General features: G+C 40.4%; 1 protein-coding gene and 1 non-coding gene across 17 annotated transcripts in view; both read right to left on the minus strand.

Annotated features, from left to right (window-relative positions):
* Positions 1-24915, minus strand: part of RBFOX1 (RNA binding fox-1 homolog 1) — a 2849206-nt gene that overhangs the window by 153709 nt on the left and 2670582 nt on the right. The window lies entirely within an intron of this gene.
* LOC119942974 lies at positions 4868-5031 on the minus strand. The gene has a single exon (XR_005455465.1). It is a non-coding gene; the product is annotated as a U1 spliceosomal RNA (small nuclear RNA).

Genomic DNA, 24915 nt, shown 5'->3' on the forward strand with positions numbered 1-24915 from the left:
ACCAAGAGCATAAGCATAAGTGAAAAATGGCAGCAGTAAACAGCTTTTGTTTCTACTGTAAACATTTTAGTGTGCGACTCCAATTCTGTCCTAAAAAAATCCAACACATAAGAAACTAATGGCACATTATGTTTCCCACCATTAGTCTATTGAATATTTAGTATTGTGTCGCTACTGAAGGCATTTTTTTTCCTGTGCAGGAGGTTTTAACAGTGATAAAAAAAAATGTGCCATTTTGAAGAGCCAGCTGTATCTTCCTCCTACACCAATCAAGTTATTTCTCGGAGAAAGAAGCTTGTAAATGTCTTCTAGGCATTATTTGATTAAGTTGACAATATTATGTGAGCATTGGTTGAGTGCCCACTGTGCTGTGCTTTTGACCAAATTGATTTGTGTAATGAACACTTGCTCTGTCTCTTCTCTAAGCTTGAATAGGGCTCTTGATTTAACCAGTATTGCTGAAAGCCGAGTGAATTTACAGACCTCCATTCAATCTCTCTCAATATGGAGAGAATAGCAGGAGCAGTACATGAGCAAGCATAATTCAATACACTGTGCTATAAGCTCAGAAAATAATATCACAGAGCTCTGCAATATACCTACTTGATTTGATTTGTAAACCTGATAAAAAAGCAATTGAGAAAAGTTCAGGGGGAAAATATATATATATCCTAAGAAAAAAAGTAACCACACTGAATGTGCACAAAGTATTGAAAAAAAACATGCATACTAAGTCAAATTCATACTGTCCTTAGACAACATTGCACATTCTCCATTCAGAAGGAAGTGAGATTGTGGAAAGTTATTTTATCTTATAAAGTGAGCCAAGAGGATGAATTAAACCTTGGTTTGGTGTTTTCTTGAAATACTACTTCAGAATGTACCACTAAAGGAGGTCAACATATGCACGGCACTTTTTAAAATTTTTGTGATGCAGGCAAACAAATGAGTTAAATGTGCTGCTTTTGATACAGTTAATGCATTCTTCTAAAGCCTGAAGCCTGCTCAGTATCTGCTTTATATTCACACAATATATTTTTAGGCAGCATATCACATTTCCCTGAGCTATTTGAGACTCATCTCCAATGAAATTCTTGGTTGTGGGACACAGAGAGGGTTCAGAGGATAGAGAATCCTCTTTTTTGACTTAGTAAAGCTGACTCCAGTTGCCTCCACTGATTTCTTTTAAGACAATAATACTCGGGTCTGGAGAGCAAACATTTAATGCAGGGAAAAGGGGTGTGATTAATCCATGTTGTCAAACCAGTTTCCAGTTTCCAGTAGGAAGCCTTGCAATTTTCTGCATCACAGCAATCTCCTGGAGGAAACACTGGAGAAAAGAATTCTAGTCTGGACTAAACAACTAATAAAGCAACATGCTTTATTAGAGATACTAGTTGATCTGGGAGGAATGTCACATAGTGACTGAAAATGACCTGCCAAGACTTCCATTGGTTCCAGGGGCCTTTGTTGTAGAAATGTGCAAGGGAGCGAGGGATGAAGGCACTGCCTCATGGCTAGTGATTCCCACTTCAGTATGCCACATGCCTTCCCTCTTTGCTCCCAGTCCCTGGCAGTAGAGCAGGAAAGAAAAGTGAGTTTTCATTCATTAGATGTTATTTTCAAGACCAGAATGATGGTTTTGCTTCACTTCCAATGTAAATCTCAGTGAGAACTTAGCAGTAACACTCAGCTGAGAGGTGAAACTGACCTTCCAGTCTTACAAATGAGCAGGATGGCATTGTTTCATCACTTTGGAAGTCCATTCAAAGTCCATGCTTCATACTGTCTTTGGGTGAGGCAAAGAGCTGGGTCCCAATGGATTCAAGGGGGAGGAGGGTGTGAAGGGGACATGTTACCTAGCAACCATAAACAATTAGTCACTAGCAAGGGTGGAATGCTTAACTGGCAAGTAACATGGACAAGTTAAATTTATTTAGATTGTTGCGGAGGTGAGATAGGGAAAGTATGAAAGTCCCTTACACCCAACACCAGAAACACTTCGTCCTTGTAAAGCCAGTTTCATGATGAAACCAGGCCTAGGGATAGCTTGCCCAATTTTCCCACTATTTTGAAGACCTGAAAGGACAGGAATATAAGAATCTATGTGGCAAAGATCTATTCAACTGTTTATTTTTTCCTAAGATGGTGACAGCTAAAAATAGTGTTGATTTGAGGATTTATTACGCCTTTGTCCCAAGCTGTCTCACAGAGAAGCAATCTTTTAAAATTGGGGTAGAATAAAACTCAATGTGCCTCGCAAGAAACCCCTGACCGGTGGTTTCACCTGAAAAGTTGTCCATGCAATGGAAACCCTAACTCACAAGAATTACTGACTCAGACCCGCTCTACTGCCAGAAAGCATCCTGTTTTCCCCTGGGGTTACATACAAAGAAATGAAAATCATGAGTTGGTTTCCAGGTCTCTTCTTATGAAGGGGCTGCAAACAATGCTTTTGAGTGCAAACCAGACAGTCAGGACTTGTCTAAATAAAGCTGATTCATATGTCATGCTCCCAGTGGCAGAATCCATAGTAGGAACTAAGGTAACAAATCTTCCTTTAAAACAGAAACAACCAGAAAATAGACTAAGGGGTGAATTCTGTTGGCAGAATCATTTCATCTGCTCTTTCTTGGCTCAGAAATCTTTGTGCCTCTCCCCTGCAATGCTGAGGGAAATAGTCTTTCTGAAGATGGGTTTGATAGGAAGGAGGACAGGCAGGGCAGCAACTCTCTGGACCTAGATACTAAAATGAAAGAGGATTTCCAGAACACTCAAATTTACATCCTGGCTAACATGCCCCAATGTCCTGTTGAATTTGGCAGCTCTTTTGACTGAATTTTCTAGTGGAAAAATGATAATGCAATCCAAAAGAAGGCCAAAGAGTCATCGAATGCTGACAGAGCAAGCACATTCAACATCCTTAGAAATTAACACACTATGGATCCAAGTGGAGAAACACTAAGAGTAATTTTAGAAAGGCAAGTTTCAAGTTTGTGCTAGGCATAATATTAAAGAAAATGCTAGGGATAACGATATGGTTTCAGATATCTGGCACAATTGGTGTTTGGGGTCTGAGGGCCATTCCAATGCTGCTATTTGTTGATTCTCAAAGGCTAAACATAAAAATGTATCATGAAGCCATGCAGGCAGTAAGGAGTTGGATTACTCTGTTAAGGCACCTGGTCACTTTACTCAAGAACATGACAGTGACTTGTTAGAAATATTGGATTAGTTTGTTATGAGTGACCTTACTAATAATCATAAGGAAAATACTTTCTAGTAAGGCTGCCACTAATTTAAAATGTAGTTTCAGACTGAAAGGTAGGAAGGTGACATGTTCCTAATAATTCATTTCATTTTTACTACAAAAATGTATCTAGATCATTTTTAGATCATATACATGGAACTGACATGGTGAATTCATCAAACTGAATACAAATATTGCCCATTCAAACTTAACCGTGGGAGAAAAAGAAATATATTCTTATCTATTGGAGAGATCTGTACAGGGTAAATACACTGGATTCTGAAATTTGTTTCAAGATCTTCTTGTGTCCTAAAGATGTTAATGATAGCCAGCTCATTTGCCAGCTAACTTTTTTGGTATTTTTACCAGATTTCAGCACTTTGGAGCTCAGCTTTAAGTCAAGCTGATGGAAGGTGGATATTTTGCCATAAAATAGTCTCCTGATTCCCAAAGGAAGGTTACTAAATGATCTGTTGTCTTTCTGATTGACAGCTACTGCAGGAAGGTGCAGTCAAGACTTGCCTGAATAAAGCTGCATTCATATGTCAGGCTTCCAATGGCCAAATCTATAGTAAGGATTAAGATAACAAATCTTCCTTTAGAACAGGAACAACCAGAAAATAGACTAGGGGGTGAATTCCGTTTGCTGAATCATTTTATCCTGTTATCATTGTGCTTTCTCCAGCTATATTAAATCCATTTCCCCCTGTTTTTGCTTCTCCTCCTCCTCTTCTTTCTCCTTTTCCTCCTACTCTTTCTCCTGCTCCTCCTGATCATCAATTGCAGTTATTAAACACCTGCTAATAGGCTAATAACAATTGTGGTATTCAAGTGCTTATTATGTAACAAACACTGTGCTAACCACTGGGATAGATATAAGACTATCAGGTTGGACCACAGCACCTGTCTCTCATGGGTCTGATAGTTTAATCAGTTAATCAGTAGTATTTTTTGAGCACTTACTGTGTACAGAACAACCAATCATATTTATTGAGCGCTTACTGTGTGCACAGCACTGTACTAAGCGCTTGGGAAGTACAAGTCGGCAACACACAGAGATGGTCCCTACCCAACAGTGGGCTCACAGTCTAGAAGGGGAACTAGACCAGTGTACTAGAACACTGTACTAAGTGCTCAGGGAGGACAATGTAACAGAGTTGGTAGACAGGTTCCCTTAGTTGGAGGGAGAACAGGTATTGAATCCTCATTTTACAGCTTAGGAAACTGAAGCACAGAGAAGTTAAGTGACTTAATCTAGGTCATACAGCAGGCAAGTGGCAGAGCCATGACTAGAACTCTGTTCAGCTGACTCCCAGGGCTGTGCTCTTTCCACTAATAATAATTATGATAGCATTTATTAAGCTATTATTACTATGTACAAAGCACTGTTCTAAGCACTGGGGAGGTTAACAAGATGACCGGGTTGTCCCACGGGTGGGCTTACAGCCTTCATCTCCATTTTACAGATGAGGTAACTGAGGCCCAGAGAAGTTAAGTGACTTGCCTAAAGTCACACAGCTGATAAGTGGTGGAGCCAGGATTTGAACCCATGACCTCTGACTCCAAAGCCCGGGCTCTTTCCACTAAGCCACGCTGCTTCAAAAAAAGAAAATAAAACAGGGGAGAGCGCAAACACAGTCCCCCGCTACCACAAATTACGCAGTTGAGTTTCCCGTATTTGGGGAAATCGCAGGGGTCAGCACAGCTGCAGTGCCATGGCTGAGCCTCACCCTGGGAAAACCACCTATGTGATCATGGTGTCTCCCCTGCCAGGTAAGTAGAGAAAACCACTTTCAGAGACAATCAGATCAGACACAGTCTAGCTCTATATGGGGCTCACTGTCTAAGAAGTATGGAGAACAAGTAATTGATCCACATTTTACAGACGAAACAGGCATCACAGATAAATTTCCCAGGTTTCCCTGAGTTTCCCAAGGTAACACAACTGGCAAGTGGCAGAAATGGGATTAGAATCCTGGTGTTCTGACTGCCAGACATTGTGCTCTTTCAACTAAGCCACACTGCCTCATTGCTACTCTGTTCTCAACACTATACTAGGCCATTGGGAGCATTCAGCATAAGTAAAGGATGCAGTCTCTCCATTTGAGTGCTTACAATCTAGAGGGAGAGACAAGCAATTATGAAATATCAGATGTACACTAGATGAAAGAGCAAGATCATAGATATAAATGAAAAAAAAACAGTAACAACAAAAGCAAACAAAGAACAGATAGATACATGAGAGCTAGGATGGATAATAGATTGAACTGGAAAGGTGTAGACTTTTAAGGAATGCCTTTTAGAGGAGATGGCTTTTAAGTGGGAAGGGTGATGGATTTGAGGGGAGAGGGATTTCCAAAGGGAAAGCTATGAACAATGGATAAGAGACAGGATAGTGGAGTGTGAGGTACAGTTATAATATTAGCTGGGCAAGGCGAAGAGAGTTGTATAGCTATAGAAGAGAGGTATGACAGAAACAACTAGTGGGAATATTTGAAACCACTGATAAAGGGGGTTTGCATATCAAGAAAAACTTGGTTGTGTTGGCTCTGTTTTTAAGAATGCCTCAGATCATCAATCAATCAATCAGTCATATTTTTGAAGGCTTCCTGTGTGCAGGATATTGTATTAAGTGCTTGAGAGAGGACAATAAAATAGAGTTAGTAGACACATTCCCTGTCAACAACGAGATTAGAGTCTAGAGGGGGAAACAGATCTTAATGGAAACAAATAAATTACAGATATAAGTGCTGGGGGGTTGAGAGAGGGGTGAATAAAGGTTGCAAAACCCAATGAAAAGGCAAGACACAAGGGAGAGAGAGAAAAGGAAATGAAGGCTTATTTGGGGGAAGCCCCTTGGAGGAGAGCTATTTTTAATAAGGCTTTGAAGGTGGGGAGGGTGACTGTTGCATAATAATGTTGGTATCTGTTAAGCGCTTACTATGTGTCAAGCACTGTTCTAAGCATTGAGGTAGATACAAGAGAATCATGTTGTCCAACGTGGGGATCACAATCTTAATCTCCATTTTACAGATGAGGTAACTGAGGCCCAGAGAAGTGAAGTGAATTGTGAGAATACAAAAGAGTTGTTCGACATGACTTCTGTCCTCAAGGAGCTTAAAATCGAGCAGAGGAGACTGACTATAATATTCACTTTATAATTCTTTCCTACCCAGTGGGCACACACACAACTATCTCCTGCATCATCTTATCGCATCCTCTTTAGAAGGAGATGACCTGTCAGAAAAACATTACCTATTTACCCAACGGCATTTGATCAAAGGTCAATGGTGAAAACAGTCTTAGAAAAACATTAAACAAGCAGTGTTCCAATTCACAGATAAATGTGTGAGCATTTAGGGAAGGAATGAGTAATCAGGTTGACCTTAGTACTTTCCCAGTGCTTAGTACAGTGCTCTGCACATAGTAAGCACTCAATAAATACGAATGAGTGAATGAATGAATAGTGGAAAGAAAAAGGGCCTCATCTTCCCACACAAACCCTGTCCTTCCCCTGACTTTCCCATTAATAATAATAATAATAATAATGATATTTGTTAAGCATTTACTCTGTGCTGGCCATTGTACTAAGTCTTGGGGTGGATACAAGCAAATTGGGTTGAACTCAGTCCTTGTTCCACATGGGGCTCACTGTCTTTATCACCATTTTACAGATAAGGTCATTGAGGCACAGAGAAGTGAAGTGATTTGCCCAAGACCAACAGCAGACAAGTGGCAAATCTGGGATTAGAACCCATGACCTTCTGACTCCCAGGACTATGCTTTATCTATTATGCCATGCCGTAGACAGCACTACTATCTTCCCTGTCTCACAACCCCTAACCTTGGGATTACCTTAATTTATCTCTCTCATTCAACTCTTCAGTCTGTCGTTAAATCCTGTCAGATCAAATTTCACAACATCATTAAAATCTTTCCTTTCCTCTCCACTCAAACTTCCACTGTTTATCCAAGCCCTTATAATAATAATGATGATGATGATGATGATGATGGCATTTATTACGCGCTTACTATATGCAAAGCACTGTTCTAAATGCTGGGGAGATTACAAGGTGATCAGGTTGTCCCATGGGGGGCACACAGTCAATCCCCATTTTACAGATGAGGTAACTGAGGCACTGAGAAGTTAAGTGACTTGCCCAAAGTCACACAGCTGACAATTGGCAGGAGGGATTTGAACCCATGACCTCTGACTCCAAAGCCCATGCTCTTTCCACTGAGCCACGCTGCTTCTCTAGCCATGCTGCTTCTTGCTGCTTATTCTATCCTGCCTTGATCACAAAGCTCCTTGCTGACCTCTCTGCCTCCTGTCTCTCCCCAGTGCCATCCATACTTCACTCTGCTGCCCAGATCGTTTGTATACAAAACCATTCAGTCCAGATTTCTCTACTTCTCAAGAACCTCCAGTGGTTGCCCACTATCCTATGCACCAAACAAAAACTCCCAACCATAGGCATTAAAGCACTCAATCAACTTGCCCCCTCCTACCTTACCTCCCTGATTTCCTATTATAACCCAGCCTACACACTTAGCTCTTTTAATGCCTATCTACTCATTGTACCTCAATCTCATCTATCTTGCTGCTGACCCCTCGCCTCCATCTTGCTCTGGCCTGGCACTCCCGCCCTCTCCATAACTGGCAAATATTCACTCTCCCCACCTTCAAACACTTATTAAAAACACATCTCCTCAAAGAGATCTTCCTCCTACTAAGTTCTCATTTCCCCTTCTCCCACTCCCTTCAGTGTCACCACTGCACTTGGATTTGCCGCCTTTATTCACCCCACTTCAGCCCCATAGCACTTACGTACATCTCTGTTATTTAGTTTACTTATTTTTTCACACTGAGGTCTGTCTTTCCCTCTAGACAGTAAACTCACTATGTGTAGGGAATGTGTTTATCAACGCTGTTACACTGCACGCCCTCAAGCGCTAAGTATAGTGCCCTGAGTGATTGACTGACTGAATGACTGAGTGATTATTGAGATGGGTGTAGTCAGTGGGGTCAAAGGCATCTGAAAGGTCACTGAGGCATAGAAAAGCCCATTAGATTTGGTCAAAAAATTATCTGTGTGACCTTATCCACTCAGGTCTAAGTAGATTCAAAGGGCCAAAACCAAATTCCAGTAGTCAAGAACAGATGGGTGGGGAAAAAGTAAGGGCATAGCATGTGCACAGCTCACTCAGAGTGTTTGAATAGGAATCAGAGAGGGGAGATGGAACCAAAACTGGAAGGTGTTTTGCGTTCAAGAGCATGGGGAAAAGTATGAGCAAGAGAGAGGCGATGCTTGTTATAGTGTAATTTCATTGGACAGAAGGTGAAGAGAATGGACGTTAGCAAGATAACCAAACAGTTACTCTGGTAAGATGGGGGAACTGTAGAAAAAGGGAACAAATACATGTTACATAAACACAAACATGCACATACTGAATTAACACGCCAACATAGTTTGATTTTTACAATGAATCGATACTTGATTAAAAAGAACAATTTTAAATTGGGAAGCTAAGGACTGGTAGGTTTGCCTTCATCTAGAGTGTCTAAGCAGCGTGGCTCAGTGGAAAGATCACGGGCTTGGGAGTCAAAGGTCATGGGTTCTAATCCCGCTCTGCTGCTTGTCAGCTGTATGACTTTGGGCAAGTCACTTAGCTTCTCTGTGCCTCAGTTACCTCATCTGTAAAATGGGGAGTAAGACTATGAGCCCCACGTGGGACAACCTGATCACCTTGTATCCACTCCAGTGCTTAGAACAGTGCCCTGCACATAGTAAGTGCTAAACAAATGCCATCATTATTATTAAGCCCACCAAGAAAGCATTCTGTTCGTTCTCAGAAAATGTCTGAGAACTCTAGTTCTTATCCCCAATCACTTGAGTCCCATAGCAACTGGCGTTACTTCACCTGGGGGAAGTCACTCCCTAAAGGACTATTGTTAATGCCTGCCAGGATCGAATCCCTGTTTGCTCCAGTAAAACCCCCTAGAAAATAATTAGAGGTGACAACAGGTTGAACAGAATGACAAGTTTTCACAGCATAACCCATGACAAGACCAGTATCTTCATGTGGTTTCTGGCTGCAATCTCTACTCTTTCTCTTCTGAGCCAATTTCTCCAATGGTCTACTATGTGACCGTAGCACAGCACTCTGTCCAAATGGAAATGCTGTACAAGCCACCTAGCTACCATTAAAGAAGAGGGATAGAATATTTTCAAATGGCATTTCTAACCTAGACAGAGCAAGGAATTTCTCCAGACCAGGGATGAATGCCTTCTCCAAAGGGCTACTATTTAAAAACAAACAAAAAGAAAAACCCAAAGCATATAACAGTAAAATTTGAAAATAGAATTTCAAGACAGATATGACATTTTGAATGGAAAACCCTCGACTAGCTTTGATTTTTTTTCATATTTTCTGCCTTTATATTGAATTCTAGATTACAGGACCACTTTCAATACAATGAGGTCCCTAAGCTTTTGCCTGCAACCTGTTATCTTAACTTAAACCAAGAACACTGCATAATAGCTGTCCTATCCTGGGTATATAAAGAATGGAATTTTTCTGTCCTGTTCATTAACTTTCCTTTGTTAATGCAGAGTACTCTTAATAGGTTTAGGAAAGGGAAAAAAACCAACTTTGGAAATGTTTCTATTCCATTCTGAAAAGCCTCTAAGACTTGTATCAGCAGAGTTAATGTAGTGTAAACTTTTTCTAGCATTTATTATGAAAACGAATCCCAACTAAATTTTTGTCTGTTGAATGAATATTCCCCTGTTAAATATGAATAACTACTTTCAAGAGTTCTTATGAAGTCTTACTAAAACACATGCAAATGAATTAATTCTACAAAGACAAAAGTGGAGACCACAGTCAATTATCCTGATTGTTCATGCTAAAATATTGGAGTCTGTCTGCAGTAAACATGAAATGGAGAATACGGGGTATTTTTGGCCCGAAGAATCCAGATGATTATTCAAATCCTCCATTTCTCTCTGCCGAGGTTGATTTGACCAACTACTCGAGTTATTATTTGTCTGGCTTTTTTTTCCCATTAGATTAAGTATTGTTCCTCATTTCACAACTACCTAAAGTTAGGAAAATACAAAAGAAATGTCATTTGGAATAAGGTATACTTATTTTAGCTCACATAGTTCAAATACTCCTGTATTACGGTTATCATTCAAATGAAAAGCCCCCAGTAGTCAAATTAGGGTTGGTTTCTGACACCAGTAGAACAGGGCTTCGATTCAAATTGTGATACTGTGGAAGGTGACCATCGAACATGTCCTTTGAAATTCACCATGCTATTTCTCCTCATCCTTTATGTTCACCATTTTGTGTCTGTCTTCCCCATTACTAAGCCCCATGAGGACAGGTATTGCATCTTCTACCTTTATTATACTCTCCCAGTTACTTAACACAGTGCTCTGCACACAGTAGGCATTCAATAAATACTATCGAATGATTCCTTATAACTAAGAAACGTAACATAAAACCTTAATAGCCACTGTAAAAATCAAAATATATCTCCCCTTAATTTGTTTTTACTTTAATTGAAAAATACTGATAGCTTGTCTTGCCAATGTTTTATCCTTTAACATACACAAAACATTTTTCACATCTATTTGTCCTCATTCCGTGCTTAACAGGTACACTGGAGCAGCAATTTTTATCCCCACCTACTGAATGCCTGTTCTTCAGAAGGATTAATTTTAAATAGAGTTACTTATTCTCCCACTGGCTTTCACTTTCCTATCCACTAATTTGCTGTCTTCCAAACAACAAGCTCTGCACTCTCTTCTGCTACCTACTCTCATCAGTCTCTTTCTGTTTCTACCTCCCTCTGCCTCAGTCTTCACCTTGTTTGTATCAGTATTAGTATATAAGATAGTTGGGAAACAGACAACAGAAATAAAAAAGACATTCCCCATCCTAGAGAAACTAATATTTAAATGTGTCTTCCTGTTCTCTAGTCACTCTGTCTTACTATATCTATTTTTCTCCTTTATCTTTCTCAATCAATCAATCATATTTATTGAGCATTAACTATGTGCAGAGCACTGTAATGTTCTCAGTGTTCAATTCTATCGAATATCACTCCACTTGATCGTGACTCTGTATAATCCTGACTCTGTGTGCCTGTATGGCTCAATATCAGGTGTCTGAAGAATGAAAATGTCCACGAGATATCTCTCAATATCCTTGCTGATTTATTGATGCATAGAACTCCAATTGCAAATAGGAATGTAAAAGGATAGAGCACAAGCCTGGGAGTTGGAAGGACCTGGGTTCTAATCCCAGCACTGCCATTTGTCTGTTGTATGACCTTGGGAAAGTCACATCTTCTCTGTGCCTCAGTTACCTCATCTGTAAATTGGGGATTAAGACTGTGAGCTTCCTATGGGACAAGGACTGGATCCAACCTGATTAGCTTGAAACTACCCCAGAGTTTAGTACAGTGCCTGACACATGGTAAGCGCTTAGCAAATTAAAAAAAAAATGTTGTCTTCCAGCCAGCCATTGAGACTGAGGATTTGACAAAGAGCTATTACCAAGATTGGCTTGATTAAAGTTTCTTTAGGATTAAAACATAGGTGGTGCTAAAATAAAAAATGCATCATCAAGCATCTTGTGATTACTTACCACCATGACAAGTGGAAGGATTACAGTAGCCTGGGCTATGACCTATATGTCCAGTTTAGGAGCACAAGTAACTGGGATGGGAGGTCAAGGCTGAAAAGTTTCAGAGCTAAATTGCAAACCACTGACCCAAGGACTCATCTCAAGCTAAATGGCCTGTACACAGTAACCCAGAACTACTGATGAGCACAGGTGGTTCTACCCATATCTCAGGCAGAAGAAATTATGTGGAGACAGTGGCGACACTTCAGTAGCCACCCAAACCTACATTCTTCAACTATAAAATAGTAGTAGTAGTAGTAGTAGTAGTAGTAGTAATAGTAGTTGTAGCAGTAGTTGTAATAGTAGTAGTAGTAATGGTAATTACTGAGTGCAATTCATTGTACTGTGATGAGGCACTAATTTCCTTTGAGGAAATTTCCTCGGTCTTGAGACTTCAGGACCAAGAGTTTGTGCAAAGGAATTGGTCCACTGGAAAGTACACTTCTGCTTTGGGAATCAGAAGACCGAGTTCCTAGTCCCAATATTGCCTTGAGCTGGTTAAAGAGGGTAAAGACACGCATACATATCCCAATATCCTACAGGTTCTGTAGGAGACTGCCAAAAAAGACACAGTCTCTGATTTAACCTTTAAGGAAGATATCTCCCCCGTCCGCAATGTAGAATACTAACGTTCCTACGTAATGTGGCAAGGAGAAGTGCTTAAAATTCTTGCAGAAAAATCACAAGACATCAAAGTCTGCTTAGTACAGTGCTCTGAACACAGTAAGCACTCAATAAATATAATTAATTAATTGAAAGTTACCTCCATAGTAATGACCTCCTAAAGAAAGGTTAAAGGTTGTGACTGGGGAAGCTATTATATGGCATCCCTCTCTCCAATGCTATCAAGGTAATAAGAATAATTTATAATTATGATATTTGTGAAGTTCTTACTGTGTACCAAGCCCTACACTAAATGCTGGGGTAGATAGAAGATCGTCAGGTTGGAAACCATTTCTGGCCACATGGGGCTCACAGTTTAAGTAGCAAGAGTCATGCTAGAGCTCATCTGAACCAGTTCCTAAGGAAGAGTTCTAAGCAAAGTAACCCTCCCTGAACCATAATGTGGCTTCAATCCAAAATATAATCAATCAATCGCATTTACTGAGCGCTTACTGTGTGCAGAGTACTGTACTAAGCACTTGAGACGTAATAGTTGCAGCTCAACAAATACAGAAGTACAGACAGTAACAACAAGGTTAAAAAATTACCATTTTCACCAGGCCTAAACCAATTTACTGTTCCAAAAAAGAACAGATCTTAAAACATCTCCTTGATGCTATGGCCAGTTGAGCCTGGGTGGAAAGCATTTGTCTGACCTTTTCTTCAGCAGCAGGAGCAAGGTGTGTAATAGGTCCAGTCATACTTTAAGATGTGGAAATAAACCAAGAAGCTAGTTGGAGAATATACTTCCAATCTACAGTGGAAAAATCTTCTAAACTCAACAGATATTAGCATCAATAAATGTCTTAGAGACATTCATCTAAGAATTTATGACTGTCCTCTGGAAGCACTTTTACAATAAGGAAGGCAGATGATTATAAACGACTTCACAGAGCCAACAGAAAGCATTTTGAACTGGCAGCAGTCCTGAAGAAGTCCTAGGTAATATATTAGCCAGCCTCTGGGAAACTCTATACGCACGCAAAAGATTTACATAAGTCACATAGCACTGAATATGATCATCAAATTCTGCCACTAACCTCCTCACTGTGCCTCGCTCTCGCCTGTCCCGCCGTCGACCCCTGGCCCACGTCCTTCTCCTGGCCTGGAATGCCCTCCCTTCACACATCAGCCAAGCTAGCTCTCTTCCTCCCTTCAAAGCCCTACTGAGAGCTCACCTCCTCCAGGAGGCCTTCCCAGACTGAGCCCCCTTTTTCCTCTCCTCCTCCCCATCCCCCCCAGCCCTACCTCCTTCCCCTCCCCACAGCATTTGCATATATTTGTACAGATTTATTACTCTATTTATTTTATTTGTACATATATACTATTCTATTTATTTTGTTAATGATGTGCATATAGCTATAATTCTATTTGTTCTGATGATTTTGACACCTGTCTACATGTTTTGTTTTGTTGTCTGTCTCCCCCTTCTAAACTGTGAGCCCACTGTTTGGTAGGGGCTGTCTCTATATGTTGCCGACCTGTACTTCCCAAGTGCTTAGTACAGTGCTCTGCACATAGTAAGTGCTCAATAAATATGACAGGATGAATGAATGAATGCTACCCAGGCAATACACTGTCCAACAACACATGGATAGATGAGGCTGTGGGAAAAAAAGATCCAAATGACCTTTGGAAAATTGACCAACTAGTATTTTTAAGTGCTAGGGACTATAAATAAGCATTCATTCAGAGAATGGTCTTTCTGGCCCATAGACGGTTCACAATCTAAAGAGGGAGAAGAGGAGAAGGAAAAAAGACACAAAAGGAGGGTCGAATATTTGAACAAGGGAACACCGTAAAAAGTATAACTCTACAGAATCAGAGGGTAATAAAAAAGCTGACGTGGCCCGTCCGTCAAAGCTACACATTGACCAGAAGGGGAGCCAAGATGTCAACTCTTACTTGTTGTCCCCTGTCCTTAAGTTGTAGGTCACAGCTCAATTCCAATGTGGGTAGGATTCCCAAAATGATCACCAGCTTCCAGGGTGGGGCCAGGGCTCTTTTCACCCTGGCTCCAGAAGCTTTGTGTACATGGGTCATCTAGACAGCCTAGGAGGGAGACCGGAGGTCCACACTCCCAGAGCCACTGTGGTAGCTGTTTAAACACCACAGGACAAGACAGCTTCTAGGCTGCTTCCTGGCCAGGATCAGGCTGAAGCCACTTTCACCATAACAGCAGCTCTGGCTTAGTAAGACCACTCTGGGAGGGCACTGGAGACAAGCTACTTAGCTGGTGCTGCGAGCAAAGGGATGATGACTTTGGGTTAGGAAGTGGCAAGAAGACCGCCTGGCCCGGAGATATTTATACTGCAGCCATAGTGACTTTCAGTGGCCTCTGGCTCATTTCCACTAGGCTTTGGCAGAGGTAGAGTTGTGACAATGGCAGCAGAGTGGACAGGAAAAGGAAGAGGAGGGAGAAGATAAGGCCTAGCAGGGAGAGAGGGTGAGAAGCGGCACTGCCTAATGGATAGCGCACGGGTCTGGGAGTGATAAGGTCATGGGTTCTAATCCCAGCTACACCAGTTGTCTGCTGTGTCACCTTGGGCAAGTCACTTCACTTCTCTGTCTCTCAGGTACCTCATCTGTAAAAAACGGGGATTAAGACTTTGAGCCAACTCAATTTTCTTGTAACCAGTACTCAAGTAAAGGTATGAATAAAGCGAAGTGAACAGGAAAGTGTAAAGCAAAGGCAAAGTGGCAGCAGCCCAGACTAGTGGATAGGACATGTGCCTGGGAGTCAGATGGACCTAGGTTCTAATTCCAGCTCTGCTCCTTGTCTGCTGTGTGACCTTGGGCAAGTTGCTTCACTTCTCTGTGCCTCATCTGTAAAATGGGGTTTAAGACTGTGAGCCCTATGTAGGACAGGGACTGTGTCCAACCTGATTACCAGGATTTAGTACAGTGCCTGGCACATTGTAAGCACTTATCACATAATATAATAATAATTATTATTATTGCTATTACTACAGGAAGAGTTACTTCCTAGTCTTTGCATGTCACACTCCTGGAGGGCATACGCATCCAGTTTTTGTGTTGGCTTTTGTAATCATGGCCCTTCATTTAGTTTCCTGTTAAATATGATCCCTATAGCTTTTTATTTCTGCACTTTTCAACAATTATTTGTCTCCATCCTCTATTTGTGATTCTTTGGCTCTAACTGGACTGCTTTCAATGAATCTGATTAAATCTCATTCTGCTTTTTCATACTACTTTCCCAGTTTGTCTAGGTCACTTTGAAATCTAGTCCTATATTCCCCAAATTTACCTACCCACCCAATTTAGCATGAGCTCAGGTCAGATGCCCAAGTTATCAATAAAAATTGTAAATAATAGTCCTAGGCTCTCTCCTTTGGGACTTGTTGCTTTTGAAAGATTTAGTTTTTATCTTTGTTGTAAAAAAAACTTCATTAAGTCCTCATGTTACCGAGGTACAAAGTTAAAATAAAAATAATCTTTGCTCTTTAGGTGTCTAGTCCAAATCTAGTGCTGTTATTTAAGGGAAATACATAAATTTTGACTGCATGGTTAATCAAACAATTAAACAAAAATCAACGGTTATCAGCCATGCCAACTAGGGCGTATTGGAACAGATTATCAAAATTAACACATTGAACAGTAGTGCAGTGACACATTTGATCTTTGAACCTACTGGTCATTGACCATTTGAAGAATGCACTAAATCTTAAAAAGACTTCTCTGATCCTAACTTGTTTCCTAAGGGTTAGAAAAAATGTTGTTTGTTAATGATTTGTTCTGTTGGAGGGTTAGTTTTGATGGCTGATGCTATTCACCCTCTAAACTTTACAGTTTTGCTAATTAACAAGCACTTGTTTTTGAAGGGTGTGTCCTCTTGAAAAGATAAGGTTATCTCTCCTCTGACTATATTTACTACTTCTCAAATGAAGCAGACACTTAGCCTCTTGATCTAAGCCTCTTGATCTAAGAGGCTGTGTCTTTCCTGTAGAAGAGGGGGGAAATGAGAGGAAGGGGAAATTACTCTACAAATATCCCAGATTTCACCAAAATACTTCACAGTATACCAGAACAAACTCTTGCCTTCTCCCAAGTCTGACAACTGAAAACTGAATTGAACCTGAAAATCCCCCCATCACCTTTCTCATTTAATACCTGCCTCATTTCTCACTTTCTCAGGACAGCGTCTTAAAAATGAGAGAATTCCCAATTATTCAGGATTTATTTATTCCCATTTATGGATTACCCAAACTGCTTTGCACCTCTTTCATTCTTCAGTTGCTACTACTCTGCGCAGGGTTATAAACCCTTAGGACACTCAATAAACGTGAGTTGATAATGATAATCCATTGATTAATTATTCATTTAGTGTCTATTAGGTGAAGAACACTGTCAGATCTTTGATAATGATGATAATACCGGAGAAGATGATCAGTTTTATCTACTTTACTGATCATTATCTCATCTAGCCCCCGGTGGGCTGAAGGAATAAAATGCAGTGAAACTCAAACCTGCAGTTTTTTCCAACTCTTGTTGGAGAGAATAATAATGGTATTTGTTAAGCACTTACTATGTGCCAAGCACTGTTCTAAGCAACAAAAATTAGAACCCATGTCCTTTGACTCCCAGGCACAAGCTCTTTCCACTAGGCCATGCTGCTTCTCATGTATTTGTCATTCAAAGTTTTCAAAATCATGGGGAATATGGTTGGTGAGAACACAGAATTTTGTTCATCAAACCAATGATCAATCAATCAATCAATCAATCGTCTTTATTGAGCACTTACTGTGTGCAGAGCACTGTACTAAGCGCTTGGGAAGTACAAGTTGGCAACATACAGAGACGGTCCCTACCTAACAGTGGGCTCACAGTCTAGAAGGGGGAGGCAGAGAACAAAACCAAACATATTAACAAAATAAAATAAATAGAATAGATATGATCACCATAAAAGGTGATAGATTCAAAAGAAAACAAAAGCAAACGGAAACACTTGTTCACACAAAACTATCTGCTACCACAGGATGTTGTACAAGCCAAAAATATCAAGAAGCTTAAAAATGATTTGGATTAATTCCTGATCAAGATGTCCATAATAGTTTTTTTATAGGAAATGCTGGGATATTAGAGAAGAGTGTTAAAGATATTTAAAAGCTTGAGAAAGGTTAATTATATATAGGCAGTCCTCAGACTTATGACACAAGTGGTTTTTTGAAAATTGTGTCTAATTGAAATTTTGGAACCAATTTTCTCATAAGAATAATGTTAGGGGATTGATTACTGAATTGAGTTCAGACACCCTCCTGTATTACAATTACCCAGAATAGTTTGTTCAATTGATTAATAATACTTGTATTTGTTAAGTGCTTACTAGGTGCTGAGCACTGTTCTAAGCACTGGGGTAGATACAAGGTTAGCAGTTTGTCCCATGTGGGGCTTACAGTCTTGATCCCCATTTTACATTTGAGGTAACTGAGGCAGAGAGAAGTTAAGTGATTTGCCCAGTCACAAAGCTGAGAAGTTGCAGAGCTGGGATTAGAACCCATGACCTCTGACTCTCAAGCCTGTGCTTTGTCCACTAAGCTTATAGCTTCATTAGTGACTTTATATTGAGTCAAAAGTGTTCCATGATCAGATAGTCCACTTTTTCTTTGTCAGAATTAAAATGGATGGATTGACCCTCTCTGGCTATTCCTCCTGGCAAACTGGTAGCCCCCTCACCTCACTCCCCACCTTTAAACTCAATGCAGTTATTGAAACTGTCTCCCATTTCCCCAAGAACCCTGTTGAACCCCTTAACCTTCTAAACATGCCCCTGAAAGCTAAGGAGACTGATGTTGCAAAGTAAATAGCATCATACTGTAAAGCTGACTGAGGAACACTGTAAGTGATCTGCATCATTAAGTTGACGTATGACTCAAGGTCTGCTTGATCATGGACTATAGGTATATAATAATGATGGTATTTGTGAAGCGCTTACTTTGTGCCAAACACTGTTCTAAGCACTGGGGTAGAAACAAGGTAATCAAGTTGACCCATGTGGGGCTCACAATCTCAATCCCCATTTTCCAGATGAGGTAACTGTGGCACAGAGAAGTGAAGTGACTAACCAAGGTCACACTGCAGACAAGTGGCGGAGCCGGGATTAGAACCCACAACCTCTGACTCTCCAGCTCGTGCTCTTTCCACTAAACCACATTGCTTCTCTAGGGCGACCTTAAGGGATGCTAGAGGAACATTCATAGCCAAAGAGATGAATCTCAAGGAAGGTTTCCGGGTTTCTCCCTGGATCATTCTTTGATGCCTCTGTCAGAAGGGGAATACCGGCTGGCTGGACTTTTGGTCTGACATCATCCCATATAGCAATTGTTATGTTGTTACGAGCTCTAACTATAAGGATTAATCTAACAGCTAAAATTAGGTTTAGAGGTTAACAGGGGTGAATTTTCCCTTCAATTTTCATCCCCCATGATTCCAGATAATCAAGAGGGAGTTATGTCAATTCTCTTCCTGGGTTTGCAACCCTTGTTCTCTCCAGATCAGATAACCATGCAAAAATTCCATAGTTGAATGAAGGATTTTACTTTTGTTGCAAACAAGTAACATTAAATGACATGTCAACCAGAGCTAAACAGTAGACAGCAAAACTGGAGTCACACCAGTAGTTGGAATTTAATGTCAGTTGACTGGCTTATATAGGGAAGGATGGTTTTTCTTCTATGTTTTTCCCCGAATCTCATTTTTGTCATAGAAAATAGCATCTGACAATATGATTCATAAACCCTTAACGTAATACACTGGCCCTTTGAGATATATTCTGATGAAATTTTACTTCTCCCTATCCCTACACTCTACATATTGGTGAGTGGATAAAAATGCACATAAGCACCTCAAAATCTATTAAAAAAGGCATTCATTTTAAACCATTATGGAAAATTTCAAAATACACAGCTAACTTTTAAAATGTGGTTATTATATTAAAACACTTTATTGCTCCTTCTGGAAGAGAAGAATAGGCTTGATGGGAAATTAGAGTGAACTTACTGGAGAATGATTTTAAAAATGTTCCTTGGATTGTGTTCCTAAAGTAGAAGCTGTCCTTAGACGTACTTATCATGAAGCTTACAATCTACACGGCATTATCAACATACGAATTCCTAATTTTGTCTTTTTCTTTTGTTCTTTCTAGGGAATTTTGGAATGAAAAGAAATATTAAAACATTTGTTTATGGTATTAAAAATGATCATTTCTCTGAATACCCTCAATGATCATTATGCCCTGAAGAGTCCAGACTGAAGACAAGATGTCTGCGCCACAAGAGCGGCTATTATAAATGTTGGTATCTATCAGTCAGTCAATTGCTGAGTACAGTGCTCAGGGCTTAGTGCAGTGCTTGGCACATAGTAAATGCTTAACAAATACCATTATTATTATCGTGATGTATTGAGTGTTTACTGTGTGCAGAGTACTATACTAAGTGCTTAGAAGAGTATAACATAACAGAGTTGGTAGGCAAATTCTCTGCCAACAATGAGTTTACAGTCTAGAAGGGGAGACATTAATATAAAGAAATAAATTATAGACATGTCCATAAGTGCTGTGTAGGGCACTTGTACTCAGGCTAGTTGAAAATGCAAAGTCCTCTGGGAGAAATCTGTGACAAGAACTCTTTAAGAGGCTTCCTTAGCTCCTCACCAATCACTGTGCGTATTGCTTCTGTTTGGGTAAGAAATGAAAAGTGTATTTTTAACTACTGTTTGTTAATATGTAGTACTTTTTTTAAATTTTAACTAAGAAAAATGCCCTGAAGAGTGATAATTTAATGATGATACTGTTTGGTTTAAACAATGCCACTGGGCAACTCATTAAAACTGTAACTAAAAATCAGCGAGACAATGCGGCCCAAGAGCCAGGGAATCCTTAAGGAAGATACTGTTAGACACTGTTGGTTTACCATCATAAAGTCCTTCCTTCACCTGATGTAAAAAAACCAGCACCCACTTAAAATGAGCAGCTGTACAATTGCCTCTTCAGAAGCACTAAAAGCACCTGGGTTCTAATCCTGGCTCTGACAGGTGCCTGCTGTGACCTTGCCAAATCACTTAACATTCCCTGTGCCTCAGTTCCCTTGTTTGTAAAATGGAGATTGAATACCTGTTCCCCATCTCTGTCCAACCTGATTATCTTGTATCAATGCCCCCCGTCCCACACCCATAGTGCTCAGTATAGTTCCTAGCCCATAAAAACTGCCTAGCAAATACAATTATATAAAAATAAATGGCCATTTTGTCTCTGGCCTAGCTACTGCCTACTCAGTGACTCTGTAGGTCTAGGGGAAAAACACACCGGGGGCTTCAGAAATTTGGGAAGGCAGAGTAACCCAAGCCAAGGAAGAGTAACCCAAGTGCTTTGAGGTCTTCAGAAAGAGAGTCTCTGCTTCCTTAAGCATCTCAGGCCAGGAGCTACTGTCCTGTCTGTTGTAACCTACCTTCATCCCTGTCCCTAGTTTTTCGAGGAGGGGAAAATCTGGAGGAGATTCTTCTTATAGGATCACAGACCGCAACAGATACTGTGTTTCACCAGGGAAAACGTTAAAGCACATCCTCACTCGGGAACACAAGCAGCTGGATCAAACCAGTGACCCATCAGCTCATAATTCAGGCTCTGATTGTGGCATCGAATAATACCTGAAGGAACTGTGTGATTGTTGTCTTCCTTGCCACCCATCTGTGAGTGCATATATACACATACACATACCAAACACCTCTAAATGTGCAAAGAGACTTGGAGAGGAAATCTTCAAACACTGACATGGAATAAAAAGAAAAGTAGAGTACTTCCTCTCTTGCTCTAGAGGTCTCTGCTCTTTCTATTAAAACATTAAGCAGCTGAAATAAATCACATCCCCAAATGTATGGCTTGCTTATTATATAGTACTAAGAGATGCAGTCTCTGTATCTGTAATCTTAGCTGTAGAGAAATATTCAAAATCCAGGACTCTTTTAAGGGTTGGGGGTTAGAGAAGCCTTGAACCCTGATTTCTGGTGTCTTCTGTGTTTGTTTTTTGTCTTTAGCTGAGAAGAAAGGATATGATTGCCCAAAGACATTTTTCAAAAGAAGTCTGTATATTGCTCAGCCCCAAATGAAATATTCAGTATAAGTCAAAGGAACAGGAAAATAAGCAATGTGAAGAAATTATTTCATTAGGAAATCTAATAAAACAATTTTATGTCAATTGATCATAGACTTCTGCTTGTGCACCCAAAATGATTTTACCCTACAAACTATTCCTGCCTCATAGTAAAATCCTATTTGTACTGTGTTGAAAACCACCTTCTTTTCCTGTGCAGGCCACTGTTGACTCTCCATAAATATTCAGCTGAGCTAACAATGTCAGTCCCCTGCCTCTGTTTACATTTATTTTTCTCTCACTTTATTTTTAAATACATATGGTAACTGAAACTTCTTTAACTGGGATTATTCCTTTTGGGTAAAAAGACTGGAAAAACAATAGATGTGTGTTATGTTGCAGCCTGAGAGGCTACCTCAAAATTACCTGTTAACCTTCGGAACTGGAATTGGTGTTGAAGTGCAAAATGATTTCAGAGATCATAGAGGTCTTGAAGTATCTGTAAAGCAGTTAAGAGTTACTGCTACATGGTCTCTTGGGAATGAAACTAGTGTGTATTGGAATTAAAATGGCAAAGATGAGAAAAGGACCGGTTTCATATATTTCCCCCCCCAATTTTTTCTTTTCCTGGAGACTGTCTCTCCCTCACTGTTCTCTCATTTCCCAGCTTCCTCTCTCTTCTTTTCCCCCTTTCACAACAATCAGAAGCATTCTGCCTCAACAGAAACTTCTTTTTATAGTATTTGTTAAGCACTTACTATGTGCCAGACACTGTACTAAGTAAACACTGGGATAGATATGAGAGGTTGGACACAGTCCACCTTCCATATGGGGCTCACAGACTTAAACCCCATTTTATAGATGAGGTGACTGAGTCACAGAGAAGCTAATTGACTTGATCAAGGTCACACAGCAGACAAGTGGCAGAGCTGGGATTAGAACCCAGGCCCTCAGACTCCCAGGTTTGTGCTCTTTCCACTAGGCCATGCTGGTTCTCTGAACTTGCAAGTTTATAGATGTCTTTTCAGAACTCTTCTGTTAGATCATGCACAGCACTGGCCAACAAGAAGGATTAGTGAAGGAGAGAGCCAGAGCAGGGATAAAAACAATTTCCCTCTGAGATTTGTAAAGACAGAACGATCTGGCTGATTGATTCATTTGAGGATCTAGAAGATGTTGAATCTCTAGCAGTGATTGCCCCAAGAACCCGCATGACTGCATCATAGCTAGGCTAGTCCACATTTCTCTATTTAGCATCATTCTTTTATCCCAGGCACTGCCATTCTATTGCTCAGTTGGAATTTGCAATGCTTTCTTTTTACTTAAGTGAAAATCCTGTTTAAATGCTATAAAGCCATTGGGTGTTTGGTTTCTGTTGGGAAATTGCCTAGACATCATCAATAGCTCTACACCATATCAACAAGGTGATCAGATTTTTCCAATGATGTTTTGAGGTCACATCATTCTGGGAGAAACAAGGAGGTGGGAAACCGTTCTTTCTTTTATCAGGTTCAGTGGAGACCCAGAATCTGTATCTGTTATGGTTCCTTCCCCTCAAGCTTTGGTGGTGGGGAACAAACAAAGATTTTTTTGGGGGGGCAAAGGACCTGTTGGAATTCAAGGGCACTGAAGTCCCATTAGCTACTATCCCTCTAGACTGCAAGATAATTATGACCAGGGATTGTGTCTGCTAATTCTGCTGCATTGTACTCTCCCCAGCACTTAGTGCAGTGCTCTGCACATTCATTCATTCATTTCATTCAATCGTATTTACTGAGTACTGTGTGCAGAGCACTGTACTAAGCACTTGGGAAATACAAGTGGTCAACATATAGAAATGGTCCCAACCCAACAACGGGCTCACAGTCTAGAAGGGGGAGACACAACAAAACAGAACATGTAGACAGGTGTCCAAACTGTCAGAATAAATAGAATTATAGCTATATACACATTATTAAAAAAGTAAATATAGTAAATATGTACAAATAAAATAAATGGATTAATAAATATGTACAAATATGTACAAGTGCTGTGGGGAGGGGAAGGAGGTAGGGCAGAGGGAGGGATGGGGGTGATGGGGAGGTTAGGAGAAGGAGGAGAGGAAAAAAGGGAGGCTCAGTCTGGGAAGGACTAGTAAATGCTTAATAAATTCTATTGATTGATTGATTGTTTTGCCCTGGACAACCTAAAAATTATTTGGCATCTCTGCTTGGAACTCTTCCGGGAAAGATGTTCATGTAGCCCTCCAGTCTCACATCTGCTGCCCAGGGTGAAAATGATCATAATCTATTTTCATTTTTCTCCAGAAGAACAACTCCTCAGTGGGCATCAATGGGACCAAATATCTCAGGACAGGAAGCTCCAGTAGGAATAACTCTTTCTGGATAGATGGACCATTCCTCTGACCCAATAATGGTATTGCATTTTTTCCTATGTTCTTGTGTGGAGGGGTGGCAACTTGATAAAATAAAAATACATCCGTAGCTTCAATTATATTTTAGTCCTAAAAACAAATTGGCCTCAAATAACCTCAATCGTTTCTAAGGGGAAACAGGCAATCAGACAATATCCTTGATCTCCCTTTAGGTGTTCTCCCAGACCACTGGACAATATCTGACTGCAAATGCCTCCCATATAGGAAAAAATGATTCAAGAACCAAATAACACTGATTTTTAAAAATATTGACAGGATCTTCAGAGGCTAGGTGTTCTTCCTCCGTTTCTGCCATTTCCTCTTGAGAAGGGGGGAAAAACTCAAACACCAATATGAGTGATCAGTACAGAGTGGCAGCTCTGTCTTCTGAGGGTGAGAGAAATGGAAATGTCTGTCTCAAACTGATGGCCCAGACACCTCCTTTAATAATAATAATAATAATGGCATTTATTAAGTGCTTACTATGTGCAAAGCACTGTTCTAAGCACTGGGGAGGTTACAAGGTGATCAAGTTGTCCCACAGGGGGTTCACAGTCTTAATCCCCCATTGCACAGATGAGGTAACTGAGGCCCAGAGAAGTTAAGTGACTTGCCCAAAGTCACACAGCTGACAATTGGCAGAGCCGGCATTTGAACCCATGACCTCTGACTCCAAAGTCCGGGCTCTTTACACTGAGCCACGCTGCCTCTCCTTTGACACCACAGAAAGCTTTCATTTTGTCTTGTGGCACCCATGATCAGATTAGTCACTATTTCCATGAAAT

This window comes from Tachyglossus aculeatus, chromosome 21 (assembly GCF_015852505.1).
Source record: "Tachyglossus aculeatus isolate mTacAcu1 chromosome 21, mTacAcu1.pri, whole genome shotgun sequence".
NCBI lineage: Eukaryota > Metazoa > Chordata > Mammalia > Monotremata > Tachyglossidae > Tachyglossus > Tachyglossus aculeatus.